Source organism: Rhinatrema bivittatum, chromosome 1, assembly GCF_901001135.1.
Source record: "Rhinatrema bivittatum chromosome 1, aRhiBiv1.1, whole genome shotgun sequence".
Lineage (NCBI taxonomy): Eukaryota > Metazoa > Chordata > Amphibia > Gymnophiona > Rhinatrematidae > Rhinatrema > Rhinatrema bivittatum.
In genome coordinates this window covers 442,201,765-442,220,897 of record NC_042615.1, presented here as the reverse complement: position 1 = coordinate 442,220,897, position 19,133 = coordinate 442,201,765, and the positions used below count along the sequence as shown (strand labels likewise).

Here is a 19,133-nt window from a genome sequence, read left to right as displayed (position 1 = left end):
ATGCCCACTACCAGACAGCCACTGCAAATCTCTAAATATCTATTACCCACACCACCCAAACCCTGCCTGCAACCTAACCCAGGGAGGTATGATCAGCAGCAAAATGCCACGGCTGGCAGCTTGTCTCAGTGGGTGAGACAGAGAGACTGAGTTCAATAAAAATAAAAGTGTAGTAAAAAAAAAAAAAAAAGCCTAGCTGTCTGGCAAGCACAGCAGCAAAAAAGAACAAATATTTTCAGCAATAGAAAATTGTAGCAATAGCAATTGAATAAAGATTTGAGACACTCTTGAGAGAGCTCAAACAGCAAACAACCTTCTCAGATAGAACCCAAGAAGAAAGTGCACTGTGGTATATTTGCTCAAGGTAGAAAATACAGCAGGAACAGCATCACAGAGCAGCGATTGGCTGAATTAGAAAAATGCTTTGCTCTGTTACATTGGCATTCTGGTCTCCTTGCCAACCTGTCTGATCCACTCTATGACAGGGCTGCAAGGTCACTTATGACTCACAGGAAAGGGCTGGTTGCTAAGGATACTACCACATGATCTTCTCCTATTTCAAAAGGCTGTTAAGAAAGCACTGTGAACCAAACGAATGGAACTAATATGATATGTTTCATTCGTGGGGGATCACATGAATTCATTTTGCAGTCCCACAAATCAAACAAATAGGGACCTATTCATTGCGGATGCCACATTAGTTGAAAATGAATGCACATCCTTAGAAATTAACCGTGGCCCTCCCGGATGACATCATCACTAGAGGACTATATAAGGCTGAACCCTGCTTCCTGCCTTTGCAACAGGTCTCTATACTCCTTGCATTGTGTGTGTTCCTGTCCTGAGTTCCTTCCTCAGATTGTCTTTGGCTTCGAGTTACACCGCCTGCTAAGACCTTCACCTGAACACAGACTATGAGCTACGCCACCTGTCATGACCTTTGCCTGAATACCATCCATGAGCTATGCCATCTGCTTGACTCTTGCTGAAACATTGGCTGCGAGTCTGCTGCCTGTCTCGGTCCTTGCCTGGACCACCTCTAAGGCTTCATCTCCTGTTCCAGACTTGCCTGTTCTACTGCTTCTTATCCCTCTCCTGGACGTCAATCTCTGCAGAGGCTCCAAGTAAGTCCAGCTGGTCCCAGCAACCAAGGGCTCAACCTAAGAGTACATAGGGCTGGTAGTAGTGAAGCTCAGCAGGGTCTCTGCTCCTTGTCCAACTCACCTAACGATGGTGGAGGCCTGTGTAGCTCCTATCCAGAGAGACAGTGCCAATTCCCCCTCAGTCCAAGGGTCTACCAGCATAACACTTTCACACATACTCACATGTCAATTCTCTCTCACACATACACACTCTTGTACCTAGCATATCCTCTCTCTGACACACTCTCAGGCTCTAAGACCCTCTCAACCCCCACCCCCTACATATAAGGTCTTACTCCCCTGGATTCTCTCATACACACACTCACACGCTCTCACTGATTCCCTCACATACACACCAGCACACACACCCAGGCAAGCTCCCAGTCACTGTCAGATACACAAACACACCTAGACTCCAGGCAGGCTCCCATTCATTCTCACACCACTCCCTCCCCATCCCCTGGCATGCAGATATTCATTCTCTCACACACACAGACTCCCTGGCAGGCACCTATTCTCACACAGACTCACCCCAGGAAGATACCCATTCATTCTCATACACAGATACACCCTCAGGCAGGCACCCATGCATTCACACATATACCCCCAAGCAGACTCCCATTCATACACACACTAAAGGCAGACCTCCTTCTCTTTCTTTTGCCAGCAACCTTGAAGCCTCTCTAATTCCTCTGCTACCACTGTCACTGCTGTCGTGTGGCTATTGGGGAGGCGCTGATCGCTGCTACTGGCACTGAAGCCCATTCTGCTGCCTCCTCTGAGCAGGACCTGCAGTATTAAAAATTTGTGGGCTTCCAGTTCCTCCATGCTGATCTTGTACATTGCGAGATCTTCTTCTCAGGCTGCCACAACATGAGATCCATGGCGGTCCATAAAAGCTGCTCTTCTTCTGTATGCAGCTTATGCTCCTCTTACTTCCTGCCCACACAGCTCCGGCATCGTTTTTCTTCAAGGGCCGTGCAGGCAGGAAAGAGGAGGAGCACCTGATGGTTTGGATGTGACCTTTGTCTTTGGGTTGTGGAGAAATGAGCTCCACCACAGCCCCACCAATCTTCCTGCTATGTTCTTTTGGCACATAGCACAGCAGAAGGTCCCTGCTCAGCCACCAATGGGATGAGGCCCACCAGCTGCCACCTGGTCTTCCATGTCAGCCATCAGTGTCCCCCTACCTCCCCCCCCCCCCTCTTTGGTACGCTGCTATATAGAGTCTTCTTTAGAAGTACATTTAATTAGTTATTCAAGGGAGATTTGCCTGAGGACAGAAGTTTGAATAGGACATAATGTTCTGAAGTAAAAAAAAAAAGTACCTATATTCCTGATGTAAAAAACATGTGACTAATGCTTTTTTTTAAAAAAGTGGAGATAGGAGTGAAAGTCTTCAGAATTTCATGTCCCAATTCTTCTTGAGTAATTATAGGAACATGCAGAGGAATCTTGAAGCAGTTAATTAAAGGAAGAATCTTGCATCTACCCTCTCTATTGCTCTATAGAAGGGAGGTTAACAAGTTTCAAAGAGGTGGGGACCCCTTATACCACAGACATCTGTCTCTGAGAAATTGTCAATTCTGGTTATGTTGCGGACATCACTCAGATGGCCAGAATGAATAGATTCCTTCCAGCTCTTTTTCAAAGACAAGAATAAAAGAAGAACAACAATGAAGAGGTAAAATGTGTGACTTTTTAAATATAGGAGCTCTTATTTCTGTTCCAAGAACTGAGAAAAGGAAAGGAAAGGAATTTATTCTATTCTATTTATTTTCCTCACACTGTCAGAGAGATATATAGTGGATGAGAACCTTGAATTTCTAATGTTTGCATTACATATTACTCTACTCACATTTGAGGTATGTGATGTGGGGTTTATATTTGATTTTGTATTAACACTAGAACCGCCAAAATTTGGTATTACTTAAAATGGCCGCTGGCATGTTTTTATGCCACTATGCCGGTAACTTTTAAAAAGGATCACGGGCATACATGGGCACACATTCATCGGCCTGCACCTAAAGACATGTCCATTTTATAAAATGTGCACATATATGCACGCATCTTATAAAATACCTGGATGTGTGTACGTTTGCTCAATTTTAAATGGATGCATGCAGTGTGAGCTCAAATCCCATATCTACCTCATAAGTGGGGACATTTTACAAAGAACATTTGGCGATGCCATTTGCCGTTTTCCCAGTTCAGGGATAGGATTTCCAAATCCTCCTAGTTTAATAGCCTCCCTTCCCCCCTGCTAGCCCCAACCCTGAAAACCCCATCAAATTGCCTATTTTTTTTTTTTTTTTTTTTTTTTTTTTTTTTAAACATCACCCATAGCAGAAGTAAAGTTACATGGTAGGGGACTCCAGCATGTGCCAGGCCCTGATACACCCTTACCCCACCCCTTTTTGTTAACTTTTAATTTGTGCACACAGCAGGAGATACTTGCGTACACAAGCAGCTTATAAATTCCGTTTAGCACGTGCCGACTCAACTTGTGTGCTTATCTCCCGTTGTTACACATGCCAGGCTTTTAAAATTCACCTTTATGTTTTAGGCTCCCTAATTGAAAGAAAACAAATGCGCTCTGTATTAAGCATGGAAAATAATTCTGCGTTTTGTCTATTTGTTTCAAAGTTTTGGATGCACAGTCTCTGGAAGCCACCTGGGAGTGGCTAATACCCTTAAACAGCCACCGGCACAAAAATATGTGATTTTGCATTCGTTAACCCTATATTTGAAAGAAAACACACAATACAAATAAAATTCTCTTTCACATTGTATGTGATATTTTTCACATCCAAATATATTTTCACTAGAAATATGTTTGGATGTATATGTGCAGCGGGCACATTTTTGTTATGTTTTCGGCTTCTGTGCAGCCTCTTCTCCACTAGGGCACCCCAGTGAACAGACTCTACAAGCTGGCTAAGCTCCTCCTCCTTGTCTGCACTACACAGAGACTCCAGCTTACTTAACCCTGCCTCAATGCTTCTGCATAGTCTCCTTTGGCATTTTGCCCTAGCCACTCTGGCTTTGCGGCCTTCTCAGGCCTAACCTTGCTTTTCCTCTTGGCCTCTGGGCCTACTGATCCCAGCCTTGCCATGTGTTGTGGCCTTTGGGCCTTCTGACCTTAGCCTCTCTTTCCTTACCTTTTGTCTTTCGGACCTTTTGACCACAGTCTTGCCTTGCTTTGTGGCCATCTGGCCTTCTTGCGCTCTGGTTTATCTGGGTCTTTCTTGCTCTATGGCCTTCTAGGCCTATTCCTGACCTCTGGCCTATCTTGGCCTTGCTTAGGACCATGTCCTACCTAGGCTTCTATCTGTCATGCCCTCAAGGCCTTCGAGCTTTGTGTTCAGTATTCTGTGTTGTCCTGTCTTACCTGCACTCTGTGCCTATGTTCCAGAGTTGCACTCTTACCTGCACTCTTTGCCTATGTTCCAGAGTTGCACTCTTACCTGCACTCTGTGCCTATGTTCCAGAGTTGCACTCTTACCTGCACTCTGTGCCTATGTTCCAGAGTTGCACTCTTACCTGCACTCTGTGCCTATGTTCCAGAGTTGCACTCTTACCTGCACTCTGTGCCTATGTTCCAGAGTTGCACTCTTACCTGCACTCTGTGCCTATCAGGGCTTCAGGCATGTCCTGGTTCGCTGGTCCAGCCAATCATGTAGGCTGGTGTATGTTAGTCACAATGACCCTAAGCTTGCGGAGCCACTGCGACCAACACCAGCTCTGCAGAGCCGGAGCGTTCCCTGGGGTTCCCTGTGGTCTGCTGTCTAATTTTTATAATGCAGGTGATAGTCGCAGCAGTGTGAGCCAGCTCCCAAGCAACATTGAGATGGTATGGGCCGGCTCCCTGTCCTCCTCCCCAATCAGCAACATGACGGTATGTATACGGCTCTCCACAAGCAGCACCATGGCAAAATAGGCCGGCTCCCGACATTCCTTTTGAAGCACCACTATGGCCGCATGGGCTGGCTCCCTGCACACCTCCCCAAGAAGCACTGTGGTGGCATTGGACAACTCCCCACATTCCTAAGGCACTCCCAAAGCACCATGGGGATGATGCAATAAATTTTGTGGAAAGTGGGCACTGACTTTTCAGAGCCCGCTTTTAGCGCATGCATGGTGCCTGCAAGGCAGTGCCATGCAATATGGAAATTTGGGGATTGGGCTAGCAAGGAGGCACTAGAGTCACTTGCGTGACCTTAGCGCCTCCTTGCTAACGTGACCCCACGGTGGCTGCCGGTAATGAAGACCGATGCCGGTAAACTCTGCATCCATTTTCATAACTGGCAGACGGCCGGTTATAAAAATGGATGCTAAGTTTACCGGCATCTGTCTTCATAACTCTGTGGTCTGCAGAGGTTTTTTTTAATTTTTTTTATTGAAGTACCGAAAAACAGTTTCTGCTTTTCTGTACTTCTACATGCACTCAGCTATTAACGCCTGCTCCAGGCAGGCGTTAATAGCTGAGCGATAAATGTGCATCTGAGACGCACCTTTTTTTTTTTTTTTTTAATGCGGAGTGAATGAGTAATAGCCTCATTCACATGCATTTGCATGTGATGAGCGCTAACTCGTTCACTCTGCGTCGGATGCACGTTAAATAGGCGCTAATCCCCCTGCTGCATTAGGGGGTGGATTAGCGTCTATTTAACCCGCGTCCGACAGCGGGTTAAAAAGTGCGCTCGTGTGAGCGCACACTATATTGCATTGGCACCCATGACAGCAGGAAGCACTCATGTGGCTTCATCTACGATATCTGTCTCTATTGCTTCCTGTGCCAAAAGGGATGCAACCGACAGATCTCCCACACTGTTGCCTCTGTAACCAGGGGTTAGAATTACCATAAGAGGGTGAATTAATTTGTTTTTTTTTTTTTTCTGACCTGAGGCTGTATAAAGCATTGCTGGGAAGTGGCTTCCTTTCTTTTCCCTCTGTTTGCTTGGGGGGAGGGGCTAAGGATCAAAGTAAAGAACCTGAAGCTGTGTTACAAGAGTTTAAGTGACAGGCTTCAGGGAATGAAAAAAAACAAACAAACAAACATTATCTTGTTATCAGTGCTGGCAGGAAGATAACCCCTCTGGTGGATTTATAAGCCTAGGGGAGGTGGGGAGAAACAGTTGTGAAGTTTTATTTTTCTGTCTTTAGGTCCAGTTACAAGAGGAGGGCGGGACTGAAGGAGAATGACTTCTGCAGGAACAGCAGGACTGAAGATTCTGATTGTCAGTTTGCTATGTCAGTTCTGCCAAATGGGAACTCCATGCTGAGAGATGTGCCAATGACCAGCCCCCAGGAGCAGGAGAGGTTTTCCACGTGGAGAGAGGAAAGACAGAAAAAAAAAGGATGGATTGCTTCTGGCTTCTTTTACAGAGCCCCTTTATTTGTCTGAAAGGTTAGAATCCAGAGGGAATTGGTAATATACTCAAAAGTAGAGTGTGTGTGACTGAAAGGAGGGAATGAGATTGTGATTTAAAAATTGTTCATATTAGAGGAATCCAAGTAAGAATTGTGGCAGCAAAATTATAGTAACAGTCAGTTAGTGAAAATTATAGTCCAGATGCAGATATTTTTATTGGCTTAGTTCAGTTAGACTGTGAGAAAATTTACTGAGTATGAGAAACTGAGGTGTAGAAAAAAGTCATGTTACCTCTGACTTGTACTCTCATGTGAATTTGTACTAATGCACATTGTAAATCAGGAAACAGAAGATGGGTTAGTCTTTATTTGCAAAGTATGTTCTGTCTTTTTTCGTTTCTTTGGTTAGAGTCCCTGTTCTTTTATTTAATACTTTTCTATACCGGCATTCTTGGTTACATCAAACTGGTTTACATCCGAACTAAAGGTGGAAAATACATAAAACAGGTACTAGGGATGAGACAACGGAGAAAAGGCCGATAGGTAGCAAAAACAGAAGCAACCAATAATATAATAAAAGCTAACAAGCATCAATAATCACAAACTAATTACATAGATACAGGTCAATATAAAGATGCAGCATAAAGTTAAAATGGAGGGAGAGTCTACTCTGGGTAAGCCTGCTTAAAGAGCCATGTTGTTAATTTCTTTTTAAATTTATTGGTAGAAGGCTCAAGTCGGAGATTAGCGGGTAGTGAGTTCCATTGTGTAGGACCAGCAATGGAGATGGTGCGGTCCCTTGTGGAGGAGAGTTGTGCCTTTTTGAGTGATGGTACGTGGAGGGTTCTTTTATTGTTTGTTCTGGTGGAGTGGTTAGAGCATATGAGGCAGAGTGGGCCATCAAGCCAATTGGAGTTGTGGTTGTATAAGGATTTATGAATGATGGTGAGGGTTTTATAAAGGATGCATGAGGGGATAGGGAGCCAATGGAGGTCTTTAAGGATGGGAGTGATGTGGGCTGATTTACAGGCATTTGTGATGGTCTTCGCTACTGCATTCTGGAGCATTTGAAGTGGCTTTATGGTAGAATAGGGGAGCCCTAGGAGGAGGGAGTTGCAATAGTCCATTTTGGAAGAGAGGGTGGCCTGGATGACAGTATGGAAGTCATGGGTGTGAAGTAACGGTTTTAGTTTTTTTAGAATATTGAGCTTGAAGAATCCCTCCTTGAGGATAGTATTGACGTATTTCTTTAGATTCAGTTGCTGGTCAATGAGGACCCCGAGGACTCTTACAAATGGTTGGGCGGAGATGGCACTGAATGCCGGATCATTAGCAATGGAAAATTTAGGGGATTGGTGTTGGGAAATGAAGAGCAGTTCAGTTTTGGTGGTGTTTAAGGCAAGTTGGAGGTTTGTGAGTAGGGTGTTAATGGACGCAAGGCATGTGTCCCAACGCTTAAGGGAATCAGAGATAGAGCCATGGACAGGAATGATGACCATGTATATGATGGACTGTATAAGTTTGTATATTTTATGCCAAAATGTTCAATAACAATAATACAAAAAAAATGTTGTGTTAATATTCTTTTTACTTGTTAACTGAAAAGTGTAAAACTTTTCAGACTGACCTCACTGCAAACATTTGCTACATAAATTGATAGAACATGAGAGTTAATGGGCTGTTGAAGTTCTACAGTGCAAGTACTTTCAGATTCTGGTCTGAGAGTGAAATTTAAGTGACTTCAGTGTTTCATACGAAACAGAACTAGATATTTCTGGGTCAGTTTTAGTTCAAAAATTCAGCACAGTAATCTATCAGAGGAGAGGAACTAAATTCAAAACCGCTGAGAACAGTAATATATTGGAGGAGAGGTACTATAAGTAAGTTTAAGCTATTTTCACTTAAGAGCTCTGGGTGTGCCAGTGCATGCATGAAAAGACTTTTAAACCAATCTGAACTAAATCAATTTCCCTGTTTTTAGTGAGTTTAGGGTAAAACTGATTATCCTTTGTTTTACACACCAAGTTAGACCGGTTCAATAATACATTGAAGACACCACATTTAGAAACATTTAACACATCTTCACAAGAGGGGGTCATGGATAATGTATTCAGGGAACACATGCTTCAATTTATTTAAAGATAGGTAGGACTTCAAACATCTCCACCAGGAGATGGAGAAAAGAGGAGAAGAGACAGACCACCTTCAGCCATCTGCATCAGCACCAGGAAAAGACAAAGGGAGAGCTGCAGTGAGGAAAATAGGAACCGGTCTGAAAGGATTATAGGACAGCTAAGTGAAAACATCTTGCACCACAAAACTGTAGGCCAACAATATATAGTAATAATATGAGAAAGCTACATATATACACTGCATAGGAGTAAAAATAAGGAAACTGTGCTACTTCTGGTAGTTTTTTTTTTTTTTTTTTTTTAGTGAAGCAAAGAGAACATTAAAGAGAAAAATTTAAACATACATATTTACCTTCCTTGTTTCATCCCAACCTAGAACCAGCTTGCACACCTGAGAAAAGAAAGTTTTGAAAGGATTATTTTCTTTGGAAAGAGTCACATATAGGTGTTCAAGCTGATTCTCTGGTGTGATGAAGCAAGAAAGGTAAATATGTATATATCTGAGACAGAATAAGGTATTGAGTTAACTCGTATCTCAATTATACTTATCTGATAAGAGTTCCCTATTAGCAGGTACCGAAACCAGACAGGGAATAAGAAATCCTAACCTTTAACATCTATCTGCTCCCATTATGCCACTTTCTTTCAAATCTGAATCTAACCCACTTCATCTATGCTGATGATATTCAAATATTAATCCCAATAAAAAAAATCACTAGAAGAAACATACAAATTAACAGCCAATTACCTAAACAGCATAAAGGAAATACTAGCCAACCTAAAACTCATCCTCAACTTCGACAAGACAATTACCTTTGCCCTGTCATATGACAGGGCAAAGGTAGCGCCGGCTCCATTTTGGTTCCTGTCCCCTGATGTCACGAGCGCAGGAGATCGCTCCCGGACCCCCGCTGGACCCCCAGGGTCTTTTGGCCAGCTTGGGGGGGGCCTCCTGACCCCCACAAGACTTGCCAAAAGTCCAGCAGGGATCCGGAAGCAACCTCCTGCACTCGAATCGTATTTGCCGTATTGCAAAATGGCCATATGGCTGGCGCCATTTTGTATGGCCGTATGGCCATTTTGCAATACGGCAGCCGTATGGCCATTTTGCAATACGGCAAATACGATTCGAGTGCAGGAGGTCGCTTCCGGACCCCCGCTGGACTTTTGGCAAGTCTTGTGGGGGTCAGGAGGCCCCCCCCAAGCTGGCCAAAAGTCCCTGGGGGTCCAGCGAGGGTCCAGGAGTGATCTCCTGCGCTCGTGACGTCGGGGGACAGGAACCAAAATGGCGCCGGCACTACCTTTGCCCTGTCATATGACAGGGCAAAGGTAGCGCCGGCGCCATTTCTATTAACGCACCCGTGGCCCGAGAGTGGAAGATCACACCGAGACCCCCCCACTGGACCCCAGGTAATTTAAGACATTTTGGGAGGGGTTCTGGAGAGTGGGGGATTTATTTTAAAGGGTCGGGGTGGGTTTTAGGGATGTTTTAGTGTGCCGGTTTTCCCGCCCTCCCCCTTCCCTTCCCCCCTTCCCCCGATTTACGATTTTTGACTATAAATTGGGGGAATTCCTATTGTATATCGCCTCTAACGATTTTTGACGATTTAAAATATATCGGACGAAATTTTAAATCGTCAAAAAACGATTCACATCCCTACTGTCTAGTAATAGTAATTCAGTCATATGACAGGGCAAAGGTAGCGCCGGCACCATTTCTATTAACGCACCCGTGGCCCGAGAATGGAAGATCACAACGGGACCCCCCCCCACTGGACCCCAGGTAATTTAAGACATTTTGGGGGGGGTTCGGGAGGGTGGGGGATTTATTTTAAAGGGTTGTGGTGGGTTTTAGGGTTGTTTTAGTGTGCCGGTTTTCCCTCCCTCCCCCGATTTATGATTTTAAAAAAAACAAAACCACGACGATCCGATTCCCTCCACCCCCCAGCCAAAATCGATCGATAAGACGATCGATCACACGATTCACATCTCTACTAGACAGAAAGAACAACTATCCTCAAATACCACCAGTCAACCTCATGAACCAAAATTTGATCATATCTCCAATCAATCATGCCCGCAACCTCAGAGTAATAATTAACAGAGAACTTTCATTCAAAAACCATATCTCAACAAAAGTCAAAGACGGTTATTATAAACTACTTACACTCCGTCATCTAAAATCTTTTCTCTCCAACAATGACTTCAGATCAGTCCTCCAATTACTAATTTTCTCCAACATAGACTACTGCAACTCTCTTCTTCTCAACTTACCTCTAAACACCATTTGCCCACTCCAGATCCTGAAGAACACAGCTGCAAGAATCCTCACAGGAGCAAAAAAGCATGACCACATCACCCCAACACTTATTTCACTTCATTGGCTACCAATAAGATACAGGATTGAATACAAAGTCATATTCATCCTATATAAAATTATATATGAAGAACAAGAAAATTGGCTAAGCCTCTACATACAACTACATACTCCAAGCAGAAACCTTATATCAGCAAATAAGGGACTCCTAAAACACAACCCAAAAAAGAGCAATCCCCCTTGGTAGCCCAAGACTTTGGAACTCCCTACCGACTAAGCTCAGAACTCAAGAAAACCTAAAACCTTCAAAAAGGAGTTAAAAACGTGGTTTTTCAACAAAGCATACCAACTCACCCAATGAACACCACAACATCATCGCCCTCCAATCCAACCTCATGAATAAATAAATGAAATTCATCACAACTAGGTTTTCATAAATAAGAAATGAAACAAAAAACTGAACTAAATCCTTACACATGTTATCCCCTATGCTTAATAACAGTTTATACTTTGCATCCCCTGTTTAACCCCCCTTTTCCCTGTAACCTTATTTTGTAAACCATTATGATGGCGTTATTTTGACGTTTCCGAATGATGGTATATAAAACTCATTAAACAAATAAAAGAAAAAAATAAAAGAAATAAGAGCATTCTTTAATATCATTATCTATTGTAAAATAGTACTTTCTGCCTTAAATGTTTGTTTTGTAAACTTACAAGAACTGGAACTACTGATTTACATTATTTTATTGGTAAACAAACTGTTAAACTGTTTCTTTATGTTTACATTCAATTTGTCTATGTATTATACTTTCAAAGACCCTGCCTTCCCTCTCTACCCCTGGGAGACTTGTTGGGTGGTTTTCAGTCCCTTGTTTCCTGGTTTTGGAAGGAGAACAAAATTTTCCTCTTGTAGCCCCTCTTGTCGACTTAGTGGCTCCCAGAGTAACACTAGAAACCCCATAGCCTAAAGCCACCTTAGCAGGAGAGTCACTACTCAAAAGTAGTAAGGTACACCTCACCGCTGGTTGAAGATCTGCCGGCCCCTCCTTATAATTTGCCACCATCCCCCCTCCCCCCCAGCATCGGGGCCTTTCAGTCCTCCTCTTCCACCATCATGGAACACCTCCAAGATCATCAGCAAGCATCCCTGCCTGCATTCCTCCAAGACCAATGTAAGTAAAAGAACTTGTTTAAAATATATATTCAGAGCCCAAGGGGGTAAGAAGTGAGAGAGACTTGTAGTGAGTGTAGGAGAGAGATTTGAGCAAGCATGAATATGTGAGTGAGTGTTTGTGTGAGAGCATGTTTATATATGGTAGCATGAAATAGAGCACTTGTGTGTGTTTCAGAATGAGACATATGAGAGATAGGAGAACGTTTGTGCATGTCCTCTCTCTCTCTCAGCCCATAACTAATCCACAAGAATCTCATGGTGACTGACTTTTTTTTTTAATTGGTTAATTTTGGGTGGTGTTTGTGTCTGCTGTTGTAAAATATTTTATTGGTATTTGGAAATTTTTGAAATTTCTATTTACATATTTATTTTATTTTGGTGTTTAATATACCATCATTCCAAAGATCACAACAGTTTACAAAATGTATATTCATGGTCAATTAACACATTCTGTGTGTCAACATTTTCTTTCTTGTTCTATGTATCAGCGAATATTCTGGTTATTAATCATATATAATCTTGGATATCACAATAGCTGCTATATAATCAAGTTTATATTTATACATTTTCTTGGTCGACATAATATAACAAAAAAGATCTAATTCAATCTGGCATAATAGTAAATACAAGTTCTAATTCTACTCATAATACGCTTTAAATCATTCATTACTTATTGTAAGCTCAGCAACCGTTATCTTAGGTATTGATTTTGCTGCATATATATGAGTTTTTAATTAATTGATGTTTTATTCATCACCTGTTTGGAAATATGTATTCTCTTTATTAGTACAGGTTTACTATTGATTTTTATTTCCTCAATTTATTTTTTTAGTTTTCATGAGGAATGGAGAGTTTGTTTTTCTTGTTGCAGTTTCCAGTTCAGTATTTGCGTTCATGGTTCTATTTATACTTTATGGTCACTTTATTCTGTATTTGCTGAGGGTCTTTTAGTGTTCTGTATTGTGTCTTAAGTAAGGTATCCAGCTAGCATATAGTTTCTGTACAGGGATCTATAAAAGCCTGGCTTGTTCTGTTTTCTTAATAGGTGTACTTGCGTTTTAGGGCCTGGTATATTTGCAGTGTTGCCTTTTCATAGGTAGGATTGGCACTGTTTAAGTGCTAGTAAGGGTGCTTTTGGTATGGGAGATTTACTGTATTGTCATTTAATTCAATTTATTCAAGGCTTTCTGAGGGTCAAGCCTACACCAACACACAGTATAATTTGCCTAATGCAGTATGGATTCCAAGCATCTTTTTTTTTTGTATTTTTAATGTTTTTGGTTTGGCACCACAGAGGTACATGTAAATATAATAAAAAGTTGTGATATTTTTACCTCAAAATACTGTAATTTGAATGTCCTTTACCATGTAAAATTTATTATACATTCATAATTTTTTTATTGTGTGTCAGAGAGATAGGGGTGGTTGGGGGGAGGGGGGGGCAGACTAAGGTTTGCTTAGTCCACCTAATGCCCTTGCATCAGCACCGGCTGTACTGGCGTCATGTGGGAAAGGAGGATTCTGTATCTACTTGAGAATGTTGGGGAGATATGGAATCCAGAGAAGGTTTCAAGGGTGATGAGTCAGATGAACTGAACCTGGAAGGTATAGTAGGCCAAATTGACAAACTAAAGAGTAGCAAATCACCTGGACTGGATAGTATGCACCCCAGGGTTCTGAAGGAACTAAAAAATGAAAATTCAGATCTATTAGTTAAAATGTGTAGTCTATCGTTAAAATCATCCATTGTACCCGAAGACTGGAAGGTGGCCAATGTAACCCCAATATTTAAAAACTGCTCCAGGGGTGATCTGGGGAACTATAGACTATTGAGCCTTATTTCAGTGCCAGGGAAAAATGGAAACCATTCTAAAGATCAAAATCACAGAGCATATAAAAAGACATGGTTTAATGGAACACAGTCAGCATGGATTTACCCAAAGGAAGTCTTTCCTCACAAATCTGTTTCATTTTTATGAAGGGGTTATAAACATGTGGATAAAGAAGAACCGGTAGATGTAGTGTATTTGGATTTTCAGAAGGTGTTTGACAAAGTCCCTCATGAGAGGCTTCTAAGAAAACTAAAATGTCATGGGATAGGAGGGAATGTACTTTCGTGGATTACGAACTGATTAAAAGACAGGAAACAATAGGATTAAATGGTCAATTTTCTCAGTGCAAAAGGGTCAACAGTGGAGTGCCTCAGGGATCTGTATTTGGACTGATGCTTTTCAATATATTTATAAATGATTTGGAAAGGTATACGAGTGAGATGATACAAAATTATTCAGAGTAGTTAAATCACAAGCAGATTGTGATAAATTACAGGAGGACCTTGCGGGACTAGAAGATTGGGCATCCAAACGGCAGATGAAATGTAATGTGGACAAGGGCAAGGTGTTGTATATAGGAAAAAATAATCCATACTGTAGTTACATGATGTTAGGTTCCATATTAGGAGCCACCACCTAGGAAAAAGATCTAGGCATCATAGTGGATAATATATTGAAACCTTTGGCTCAGTGTGCTGTGGCAGTCAAAAAAGCAAACAAACAATGTTAAGAATTATTAGGAAGGGCATGGTGAATCAAATGGAAAATGTCATAATGCCTGTGTATTGCTCCATGGTGAGACCATGCCTTGAGTACTGTGTACAGTTTTGGTCTCCACATCTCAGAAAACAGTTGCACTGGAGAAGGTACAGAGAAGGGCAACCAAAATGATAAAGGAGATGGAATGGCTCCCCTATGAGGAAAGGCTAGAGAGGTTAAGGCTGTTGAGCTTGGAGAACAGACAGCTGAGGGGGGGATATGATAGAAGTCTTTAAAATTTTGAGCGGTCAGAATGAGTAAATGTGAATTGGTTATTCACTCTTCATGATAATAGACTAGGGGGCACACCATGAAGTTAGCAAATGACACATTTAAAACAAATCAGAGAATTATTTTTCACTCACACAATTAATGTCACTCTTTTTCAATCGCAAGGTAATGCACACTGAGGGTAAAGTCTATACTAGGTTCTCTCTATGTATATAATTACATCATTACTCTTTTTCAATCAACACACAATTAGTGTGGAAAGTTTTGCCAGAGGATGTTGTTAGGCCAGTTAGTGTTGAGGGTTTAAAAAAAGGTTTGGATGAGTTTCTAGAGTAGGAATCCATTAAGTGCTATTAATCAAATTGACAAGGCTGAAATTTCAAACGATCACGCATGTAAAAATAACGTGTGGTCAGGCTCTTCATGTGCTTTTCAAAATGGGTCAGCTATGTGTGTAACTGCCGATAGGCGCAAAAATGCCAGGCCGGGACAGCGGCCATTAGCCACTGTCCCGGGGAAGCGTGCACTGGCAACCGGCCGGCAAGCGTAAATTACTTTTGCTCAGAGCAGGTAAATTACAAAATAAAAGGGGTTAGGTTAGGCTAGATTTAGGGGTGACAGTGAAAGGGAAAAGGGAAGGAAGGTTAGGCAGGGGGGGTTGGAAAGTTCTCTCCCAGTCCTTTCCTTAATTGGAGCGGACTGGGAGAGAACTGGGGAAGGCCCAATTGCATCACCCGCGCATATCAATGCAAAATTCGGGCCCTCCCCAGCGCGCACCGCCCACACATGCGCGGCCAATGGATTTTATAACATGTACGTGCCGGCTCACTCTTATTATAAAATCAGCACGTCCATGCTTTAAAGTCTACCCCTTAGGGAATAGCCACTGTTTATTACTGGCATTAGTAGCATGGGATCTAATGTTCGGTTATTTGCCAAGTACTTCGAACTTGATTTAGTCATGGTTGGAAACAGGATGATGTTCTTGGTGGACCCTCACTCTGACCCAGTATGGTAACTTCTTATATTTTACATTCTTAAAGGGGGCAGAAAAAAAAATCCAAGGCAGGCACTGAAGAAATCCCAATCTGACTTTCCCTATCCTTGTCATGACTGATTCTGTCACTGGGGGTGTGGATATTAAAATGATTTAAACATTTCTCAGTGGTATCATAGTGCCCACTCTGTGCCACACTAATGTGTATGTGTGATATGTGATATGAGTGATATGTATATTATACAGGAACTTCCGGTATATAAAAACCAAAAATAAATAAATAAATAAATGTGTGGAAAATACAGAGAAACAATGCTGCAGTGAGTGTCATACAGTATGCACTAGTTCTCAGACACCGCTGAGCTTAGTGACTGGCTTCATAACACAGCCTGGTATATTTCAGTCTCTGCCCAGCCCTCAGTGCTCACTGTCCATACTGCCCACTGCCTAGTCAGAGGCAAAAAACACTAACAGCTTTGCCTCAAGTCTCCATAAAGGAAAAAAAAAAAAAGAGAGAGAGAACAGCAACACAGAGCTTCTGATGCAGTATTGTCTAACTGATTTTCTCTATTATGTGACTGGCACAGAGAATCTAAAATAGGCAGCAGTCAAAAAGTTGTTTGGGAGTTATCTAGGGCAGTGTTTCCCAACCCTCTCCTGGAGGCACACCTAGCAGGTCAGGTTTTCAGGATTGCCGCAATAAATATGCATGAGATTGATTTGCATACCCTGGGTCTCCAATGTATGCAAATCTCTCTCATGCATATTCATTATGGATATTCTGAAAACCTGACTGGTTAGGTGTGCCTCCAGGAGAGGGTTGGGAAACACTGATCTAGGGGAACTCAGAAAAAGATCGAAAAGTGTTCTTCACAGACAATGCCTACAGAAGGAATGCCCAACAGAATGAGCAAATCTCAGTCGTGTTCAATATCAGCATCACTTTATCCAGTGTACCGAGATAGGTTGGATTGGAAAAGTGCTTCACTGTGATAGCTCATCTCTGTTGTCTCAGACATTTCTGTCTTACCCATGTCTGCTATCTGGCTGCTGTATGCTTTGTATCAATTCCTAATTGTGCACCTGTCCTCTCCTTTTTATTTCTATGAGACCATTGACTTCAATGGCTTATAGAAATCATTCTATTTAAAACAAATGAAACATATGATTCATTTAAATTTGGGGGCCCCTCTCAATTTGTTTTGAAACCCCCCCAAAAAATATATTGACTCAATTTGGTTTTCTCCATTCATTTTAAGCTAATGCATATCCCTAATATAGGACTACTTTTATGCAGTTTTAATATCATGCAACTAAATTAGCCAGATAACTAAGAGAATTTCCTGGGTAGCAATTGAGTTATCTGGCTAAGATTTATCAGGATTAATTACTTAGTGCTGCATTTGGCTGGCCGCAGGTCCATCCCACTATTAGCCACTCTTGCATTCAGCCCAAGGGGGGGGGGGGGGGGGAGGGGCATTGACGCACCTGCTGGCAGAGATGCAGCCAGACGTGCAGGCCCAACGCAGTACGTGAGTGATACCACTCAGCTGGGCGGGCATCCATAGGTGCGCACACGGCTCAGCCCTTTTTAATAGGCTCATGGAGGGAAAAACCATGCGGCACTTCAGGATGATGTCACAAGCCTGCTTCACCCCGCTGCAGATGCCTTGGCAATAGATCCCATTCATTGGAGTAGCTGTTTGCTACGTTGTTCCTGGTTCCTGATCCTGCTTGCATTTCTATTTCCTGTTTTCAGTGGTCCTCTATCTTTGTCTGGTGGTCCCTTGTCTGTCTTCATTCCTTTTGCTGTTCTGCTTAGCCTTCCTCCTTCTGGATTGACTCCTCAGCTTTACCTTGGCTTGGACCCTGGCTTTGTCTTCGTTTGGATTCCTGGCTTGACTTGGACCTGTTGACTTTGTTGGATTACTGCCTGCCTTGACCTCAGCTGACCTGACTGCTGTCTACTGCCTGTCTCGTCCTCTGCCTGGACTGACCTTTTCTTCTTGCAGGCCGACTACTTATGTCATGGATCCATCACTGCTCAGAGGCCCACGCCTAACTCCAGCCGGCCCCGGCATCCAAGGGCTCACCCTGATAGGAACGAGGGCTGGTATAGGTGAAGTTCCTGTTGGGCATCTGCTCCAGCCAGCTCCGCCTGCCAACAGTGAAGATCTGCAGGGCTCCTCCCTGGGGGTAGCATCAACCTCACCTCAGTCCAAGGGTCCAAGCCCACAACACATAGCTGGATAACATGTTGGTATTCAGCAAGTGTGAAATTTCAAATACTGCCATTTATTCAGTGAAGTGCCAGACATAATAGGACACATAAAAATACTGGGACCCACACTAAGTGTATCTGTGTTCTCAGGTGAAGGATGATGACAAACTTGAAGAAAATAAAAACAAAAGCTGTTGCAACTGTTAAAAATTAATTTCAAAAAGTCAATTGAATCAGAATCAAAAATTGTCTGTGTTTGAATTTGCTTATCAAACTGATGTAAATTGTTATATATAATTAGTAATATCAAGAATGTCTTCCTAATTTTCAATTGTTTAGGATACAAACCCCATCTATTCCTCAAATGAGTACCTGTGGACATTTTTGGTAGAATGAAATAAGAGATAGTACTGAGATGAGCTTTAGTTTTCCATGACTGACTCAAATCAGTAGCAAAGAATAATAAATTTATTTGGGACTCATAAATTAACTGAAACAAAGACAAATCTTGTACTAAGTGAATGGTTTGAGTATTATGTAGAAAGACCTGAGTCAAGATTGTTTTAAGAGAAGAAGAAGATCATGTCAAAACAATCTGATCAATTTCTTTGGGTAACTATAGAATTAGATCAAGGACATGTGCTAGATTAAATCAGTGCTTAACATTTTGGAAGAAAGTTAAAGTAGTTGTGCCAGCATTTGATTCTATTATTTAAAATTATTTTTGTCCTGAAGTACCTGCAGGCAAATGCAATATTTGCTTTAACATAGTTTGTTTTGCAGCATGAGGATGATGCAATATGAATGTAATTGTTGGTATTGTTAGTCTAATGCTATTATTGTATTTTCCACCAGCACAATTTATTTTGAAATTGTGGAATAGAAGAATCTTAGATAATAACCTTGGATTTCAACAAAGCTTTTGATAATGTCCTACATAGGAGGCAGCTAA

At 42.1% G+C, this 19,133-nt stretch overlaps 1 long non-coding RNA gene across 2 annotated transcripts in view; it reads right to left on the bottom strand.

Moving 5' to 3' along the window:
* The window catches only part of LOC115081038, a 115,717-nt gene that overhangs the window by 69,114 nt on the left and 27,470 nt on the right, over positions 1-19,133 (bottom strand). For both annotated transcript variants that reach the window (XR_003853723.1, XR_003853722.1), the window contains exon 2: positions 9,000-9,038. This is a non-coding gene — a long non-coding RNA (uncharacterized LOC115081038). The remainder of the gene's footprint in view (positions 1-8,999; positions 9,039-19,133) is intronic.